Genomic DNA, 8045 nt, shown 5'->3' on the forward strand with positions numbered 1-8045 from the left:
GACTGAAGGAAATGAATTGGATATGCCGATACATGCTACGAATGTGTCAGTCCAGTTCAGCTACATGTAAGTACAGTATAAATAAAATAAAAATTGTTGTTGTTGTTGTCATTGTGTCAAATAAATGTTTCTATCTTTCTTTCAATACAAAAAAAACATTTAAATCTGCTCCGCATTAAATATGAATGAATATGCATGAATCTATAGCGGCTGACGCTATGGATTCATGCGAAAGTTTACAAACGAAAGTACAATGGGTATACTTAATGCTTAATGTATTTTGATGGTAGTATACTCATTTGTAATTAAAAATGTTGCTGAAATAATGAAAATATAAAGACAACTTTAGGTTGAATTTAAAACGTTTATCTCGGTTTGACATTATTCTGACAGTATTTTGTTTTGTTTTTGTAACTATGTGACAAAAAAATGCATACGATCAAGACCAGTCGGTCACACTACACTATCAATCGAATGCTGCGACTGACGAATACCCAAGTAGCAAAAATATGTGCAATAAAGGTAACGGCCACGTTCCTGTTTTGCTAATATGTGCTGTAAAAGTCCCGTAATTAGTCGAATAATGGTCACGGCAGCGCTGTCTCGACGCGAAAAGGGCACAAATTATACAGCAATTCAGTGCTATGAAAGTCGAGTGATTGTAACCAAGAAGCTTATATAGTAGGTTAAAAGTCGAGTAAAAGTAAACTGTACCCAATTTAGGGTTGTCATAGCAATTTTGTTGCAGCTTCTACACTAAGGGTGCAGTAACAGCGATGTGGTGCTCATTAATCGACTAATAAGTAGAATAATAGCTGTCGAGTTGCTACAACTCTTCATTTTTGTGGGATAAATGCAACAAAATTACTTTTTCCCCACTATTTAGCTGAATTTTAGTCACACTGTTGCAGAAAAATATATGGAAGAAAATCTGTGGATTATTGTGACTGATCTATCGTAATGACTGATTACAAAAGCATAAAGGTAAGTAAGTCTCCATTAATAACTAAATGAGTTATTACTAGTGCAATTTCTATTGTTGCATTTTACACATTGGTATACGAAAAATCTTAGGCGCATTTAATTTTATCGATAAAGTAATAGGAATTCTTTAACATATGTTTAAGGGCTACGTTAAATCTTTCTTAAAAAATAGTAAATATGGTCAAAATTAATTAAATAAATTATAAAAATAAAATAATAGCCATGTTTGTTCGTATATCGCTATTACAGCACTATTAATCGATTTTTGATGCAATAATAGTTACAATGTTGCACTTATAGCAAAACAAGCAGCCATCATTAAATAAATTTAGGGTTCCTCAATGCAAAATCCTTAGCATGACTAACCCGAGTTGGGGTGAATGTCATTTGATGTATTTTATTAAATGTAATTAATTAACGATTGGTTCATATTTGCTTCATTTCATACTTAATGATAAATTAGCAACTATATAATTATAAAAAAAAACTTCATTTTCTTCACACGATGAAAAATTTATTACATTGATTTTCAGAATAGAATATAGCAAACATTTAAAAGTGATTGATTGATTGCAAAGCAAGCAAGTATACAACTTGAATAAAGCAGAAAAGATACTAATCACGCTTTTTTTCCAGAATGGTTTTCAAGATTGTGCAGACAATTGAGAAGGGAGGATATGTTTTATGGACCGAGACACCAGGCCCACGATTTCTTCAGTTGTTTTCTGTGGAACAACGGAACCACTTGACGTTTCGGCCATCGCACTTGACGAATTTTGAGACAAATACTTTGTTTGAACCTTAGTTTGAATTTTTCCGTATCTTTGTTTTAATTTTCTTTTTTAATTTCCATGACTTGTAATCCATTTTATCACGTAATAAAAAAATGAATGTGCAATGGAATTATTTATTTGCTTGTCACATTAAAATACTATAAACTGTATAAACGTAACCAAAATGCTGTTACTGAATTATTTATCGAATTAATGTGCCATAAGAGCATTTCAAATAGTATGTGAGCTATTACAGTTATTTGAGAGCTTTTATTCGAAATGTCGATTAATGAAGCTATAAGAGTTACAATGATGCAGTATAGTAAAATAAAATCTTTTATTCAGCAAATTAGATCCAAATAATACAATGATGAGTAATAGTTCTATAATAGCAACCTGAACAATCAATAAGCGAATTAATAACTCTTAAAGCTCTCTTTCAGCACTAATGTGTGCGTTAAATAAAATAAAGCAGCTTTTATAGAAATGTCGAATAAACGGGCTATATAGGTCGAATATAGGTCGAGTAGATGTGTATTCGACATTGTTACAGCGCAAATTAGATAAAAATGCTTATTAATAGCTGTACCACTTTTATGGCACAATCTAGTAAAATTTCAGCCATTAATCAATACTTATTCGATTTTAAGTGCTATAAATGGGCCCTTATTCGACCATTTTGCTTGTTGGGTAGTTTGTGAAAGACTTCATTGGTGATCTACAGAATAACACAATCAGTGTCACTTTCTCTCTTTATGTGAATCCTTCATTCAGCAAATATATGCATTTTTTATTTTATTTAATAAAACATCATCGCTCTTCATTTAAAATTTCGTTCGCAGTTGTATGAATGTAGGGTCTGACATTGTTACTATACGGATGAAAAAGAGGGTGATCGCTAAGGATTGTGCATTTATTCATTGAATTACTGTATTTTTTTAGTTTTGGACCTGCCGCTTTCACATTAAATTAATGTTTGAAAGCTTCGACTGTTTATGAATTTCTTTAACGTATGCACGTAGCGTGGTGTTACTGATTCTGTCAGGCTATCATATGGTATTTACGCTCCATCGCTCATTGGCAAACCTTGAGCCGAGACTTCTGATGTTCGGTCAGAAACCAAGTCTATGTGCTATAGCGTAGGTTAGGTTGAGACGGGCAGCGCGCGTGTCGATAAGTTGACGTTGGAAGTACGACCAGAAACTCTTTCAGGCAAGGAATGACTCTTTTCAAAGGATCCTCTGAAACTACTTCAAGGTATTATAGCTTAAGGCCAAATAAGTAATTATACTCATCGAAATATCGTAGTTCCTGCCCGTTTATACCTGATACTACTGATGTGGTCGCACAGATCACGAAGCTGAAGAGGGCCTGGGCCGGTGGGCCAGAATTACCACAGAGTGGGTGCTCAGAGATACTCGGACGTTAGTGTCGCGGAAGACCCAGACGGAGATATGTATAACACATAACACCCTATAATTTTGTTGTGGAAAGAACTAGATGTCTGGATTTCCAGTATACAATTAGATTAAAACGTTTTTCAATTTCAGTGCAGTTTTCAGGATACGGATAGAGCGGCTTAGCTTGAAAATTGTGCTATTGGTAAGCAAAGCCGCCCTCCTACTTCGGTTAGATTATACATCCTAGGTGCCCACTCCATCAGCGACTATGACTGGCACTAAAATTGAATCTGAGTCAGGAGCGGCGCCGTGAAATGATCTGTTAGTTCGCAAGATGGAGCTCGGACGCGGCGGTGGCCTGCTGAATAACTTAGTGGCCATCGATCGAGGCCAGTGGGCCAAAGAAAACTGTTTGTTCTTGATGCCAATGGCCGAATGAATTTGACTCTTTCAGTCGTTCTTTGAGGATTTTCAGAAAAAGTTATGACCATTTATAACATACTTTTTTGAAAAACTAGTAAACAGTTTGTTGACGGTACGCTCTTATCAATAAACTATGAAAAACCTATAATATATTCATCTACTAGGTCATATATGTATAATTGTATATACTACCACAGAATAATAACCAGTGCCACTGCATAAGTATAAAATAATAATTTAAACATCTTTCTTCTAAAAAAAACTTTACTTACTTAATTACAGAACAATTATGGATATGGTATTGAATTTGGGCCAGCTTCACCATTTCCCCGATGGTACACCCGAAGCCGAGGTGACAAGTAAATAGCAGGTGTCGTAATGTAGGCGAATGTTGCTCCGATAATTTACGTGTTTACAGTAAGGCTTCTCTTTGTAACCTGAGGAAGCTAATGCGCCGTAATTTTCGACTCGGTTGGGTTATTTTTATCGAAGGGAATTTGTTACGTAGTCACCTTGATAATTGCAGTGTTTCCGAGCGAAAGGCATTCAAGGAAAGTACCTACCGGAGAAACATCAGCAAAGGAAAATACTAACTATTATTTGACTTTCATATACATTGGAAAATACAGAATAATTTTTGTAAATAAATATTGAAATTTTCAAAATTCATTGGTACTGGGAACTGGGTACTGGGCTGTGTACTATTAAGTATTATGTCTTTTACACGAACCGAAATTTTGGTTTTGTAGTAAGGTAAATATAAACCCTAAACCTACCTTCGGAAAAACAGCGTTACGATACCTTAGGAACTTAGGGCAAGTTATTGGCTACCTGCCTCTTACTCATATATGTATAATACGTACTACATACTACACATGTATATACCTACCTTAACAGCACATAGCCAGCAGAATCCCGACACGCTAAGAACGAAGGGGAAAAAATGCAAAATTTAATTAACAAAGTTATCTACGGCTAAAACACAAGTTTGCCAAGAAAAACGAGCCAACCGCCACGTTAATTTGATTCAGTTGAATTAGTACTGGTCAAGATCGTGTGAAGGAACTCCGTGGGCTGAATGGCAAAGAAATCAGTGCCTGGGGTCACTCTATATGACGAAAAACTAAGTTGCGGAGCTCTCCTGCGCGGGCATAGTCTCTTTCTCGTTGTGTTAAACATGCCGATTGTACGACAGCTCTCCTTCGTTCGTCAGTATAATTCCATTAAGTATAGAGTATAGCCCTCTTGGTCGAAGGGCCATTAAAATTGAATATCTACCTACTTCTGCGGTCTCCCATTTCTTTTGTCTAGGTTCTGAAGGATTGTCATTTTAGTTGAGTCGATTTAACAGATTGCCCTTTACACACCATAGTTACGTACTTGACATCTATTTTTTTTATAAGTAATATAAATAACAGCCCGACAAACTTTAAAGTGCAGATCTTTTACTTATAAAATACTTAGACATTAATATAAAAATATTTATTATACCTATTAATACAATCAATTTAATTTAATTTACACTTAAATGACGACCGAATGGCGTAGTGGTTAGTGACCCTGACTACTGAGTTGAAGGTCCCGGGTTCGATTCCCGGCTGGGGCAGATATTTGTTTAAACACAGATATTTGTTCTCGGGTCTTGGATGTGCCCGTAAAATGGCAATAGGCCCGCCCCCTATTACATCGGGACTAACAGAACACTCTGGCGAAAAGTGGGTGCAGCAATGCACCTCTGCCTACCCCGCAAGGGAGTACATTAGTACAAGGCGTGAGTGTGTGTGTGTGTTACACTTAAATATCAGACCAAAACATTTACGATTGGGATTTTTTGTCTTGTTTGTGCAAGGCTGTGCTCAGAATAAAACAATATGATATCATGCAATACAATTATGTAAACGAAGCATGGTTTATACACGGGATTGAATTAAACAAACAAAATTTGAATAAAATACCCAATCCAAAATTCCAATCGCAATTTTAAATGATGAAAAAACAAAATGCATGTCTGTTTATGATGATGATGTTATAAGTATTTATGGACACAAATCATCAATATCAAATAAATAGAGTCACAATTATGTTCAAAATCGTAAAAGGTATAAGTCAAATTTGTACTAACTTTATAGGGTTCTTATAAGAAAACATGCTAGTAAAATTATGGACCAGTATGATTGTTTTTCTACATATTTAAAGAGGTGATACTGTTTTCTACATAACTCTCTTGTAACAAACAGTAACCTCTTTGTTAGTCCACATTAGTACTACAACGCCATCAGCTAGTGTGAAAGTTAGTTCACTTTCGTGGATACTCTGTGTATTTTGCAAATGTTAACTACTTAAGGCTGTCACTAAAGCTAGAAGAAAATCAGAATCTGTCAAATCTAGTGAGGGGGGTTGAGGTATGCGGGGCGTTCTCCGGACAATGACATGAAATTTTAACATAGTACTCGAAAACATTAAAGTGAAGACATGCCACTTTGTTAAACATATACTAAGTAAGTAATATTGTTTTGTAAGTGATACGAAAATATTTATTTTTATTTGAAAGTATTTTTAATATTTAATCATTAATTATAAAAAGTCGTGCCCGTGCCGATATTTATACAGGTTGTTGCAAAAAGGGTATACTAAACTAAGCCGAAACCTACGTGTGCAGCATGTTATTGATGTTATGTCTAAAACCCTGGAAATGAAATCAGAATGTAAAAATTCGCGTTTTTTTTTTCGCGAATTAAGTATAGCCTCACTTGGGGGCAGATTTTAATAAAAGAGGGACAACAGGGTGTTGTATTAAAAAAAGTATAGTTAGCCGAAAGGGCGTTACTCTGAATAACTTTTATCCTACGTATTTTTTTATATTCGTGAAAAAAAAAACGCTTCTCCATATATTTTTTTTTGGTCACGTGACTTTTTAGTTAGACGACCTGTTTTATTACTGCATGGCGAGCACAGCTCCAGCAATGGACAACATTTCAAAAAACTAAAGCTGCTATAAATCGGAAACCATTTCGAGATTAAGCTATAAAGGCCACGAAAAAAATATTTTTGAATTTTTTGGATGTATCATTTTGGAGAAATTCATAAAATAGTCAAAAAGTGCTGATGACGTCATGCATTAGGTGCGATGAATTTTGTTGCTCAAAGCCTATCGATGAAAAAAAAAAAGTAACTGTCACTGTCATTTTTGATTGACGTTGACGTTTTATCGTGACGTTTTGTTGTTTATTTGGGTCATTTTCATAAATTCTGTTCCGACACTTTTTGACTTTTTTTTTTATTGATCGTATATAAAATGGTTAGTACGCATTAAGAGATGACCCGCTATATAATATGTCCCAGAGCATGCCACCGCCTTCATAGCTAAAAAAAATTGGGGTAAGTACATTATATTTATTTTAAAATAGTAATATATTATGCATTCATGTGTTTCAATTATGCTTGACTGGAATGCTTAGTAAAATTATTTTTTCATGATAAGTATTTTGTATCATCAGAATTATCAATGTCACACTTTTTTGTCATTTGAAAATGACCCATTTGCTGGTTGGCACGTAAACAAAGTTTATGTCACCTGTCAGTTGTCAGTGTCATTTATGTTTTTTTTTCGAGACTAAGGCAAAGGACTTAAATCAAAATTGAGCCTAATATGTGACGTCACTTCCGGTTTTAAAATAATAAACTTTAAAGTTAAAAATAACATGGAAAAAGAAATGTACATGAAAAATAAAAAAATACGGGTCCTCTAATTTTTAATAAACTTTCCGAATAGCTAATAAAAATGTAGGGTAAAAAAAATGAAATGTTGTCCATTTTTTCGTAATGAATCCTTGGGATGTCAGCCCTCTAGGAACGCGGTTACTATTTTTAAGCTAAGAGCTAGTTCTCATCCTGCTCCGACAGTGAACGAACGCAAAGTATTGTACCCACTATCGATCACGCATTTCGGATGCCAAACTGACAGTCCGAAAGGTCGAGACCGTACCACCACGTACTACAGAGGTATGACTCGTTCGAAGAGCTTGTCAGGCTCTTACAGCAGTTAGTTGTGTCGGTCAACGGAAAGATAATCTACAGGCCTGCTTTATTTATTTAGGAGCACTAATGTGGCCTCCTTTCAGACATTGAGAAACTCACTGGCACTCAGGCTGCGGTTGAACAGGAAGATAGACTGTCTAAACAAATCCTTTTTAGGCTAGTTAAAAAAAAACTTTAGGTAGGTAGTATGTCAACTAGAACTACAAATAAAACAGTATATTATGTGTCTCCTCTTAAAGTTGGTCACGAAGAGTTAGGTACGATGATTACGATCTGAGGTGACGCTGACGATATACAAGGTGTTGCAAAATGGGTATAAAGCTAAGCCAAAAGTGGATTTAGGGGTCATTCTGATCCACTTTTCTTCAACAATTTTGAAAATTCACAAAATAAAACCTTTTACAAAGAAACTTATTCGATCACGTGA

At 35.0% G+C, this 8045-nt stretch overlaps 1 long non-coding RNA gene across 1 annotated transcript; it reads left to right on the forward strand.

Moving 5' to 3' along the window:
- Positions 1-490: 490 nt before the first annotated feature.
- LOC125490018 lies at positions 491-1882 on the forward strand. The gene is made up of 2 exons (XR_007267394.1): positions 491-984; positions 1621-1882. It is a non-coding gene; the product is annotated as an uncharacterized LOC125490018 (long non-coding RNA).
- Positions 1883-8045: the final 6163 nt, after the last annotated feature.

This window comes from Plutella xylostella, chromosome 19, assembly GCF_932276165.1.
Source record: "Plutella xylostella chromosome 19, ilPluXylo3.1, whole genome shotgun sequence".
Taxonomy (NCBI): Eukaryota; Metazoa; Arthropoda; class Insecta; order Lepidoptera; family Plutellidae; genus Plutella; species Plutella xylostella.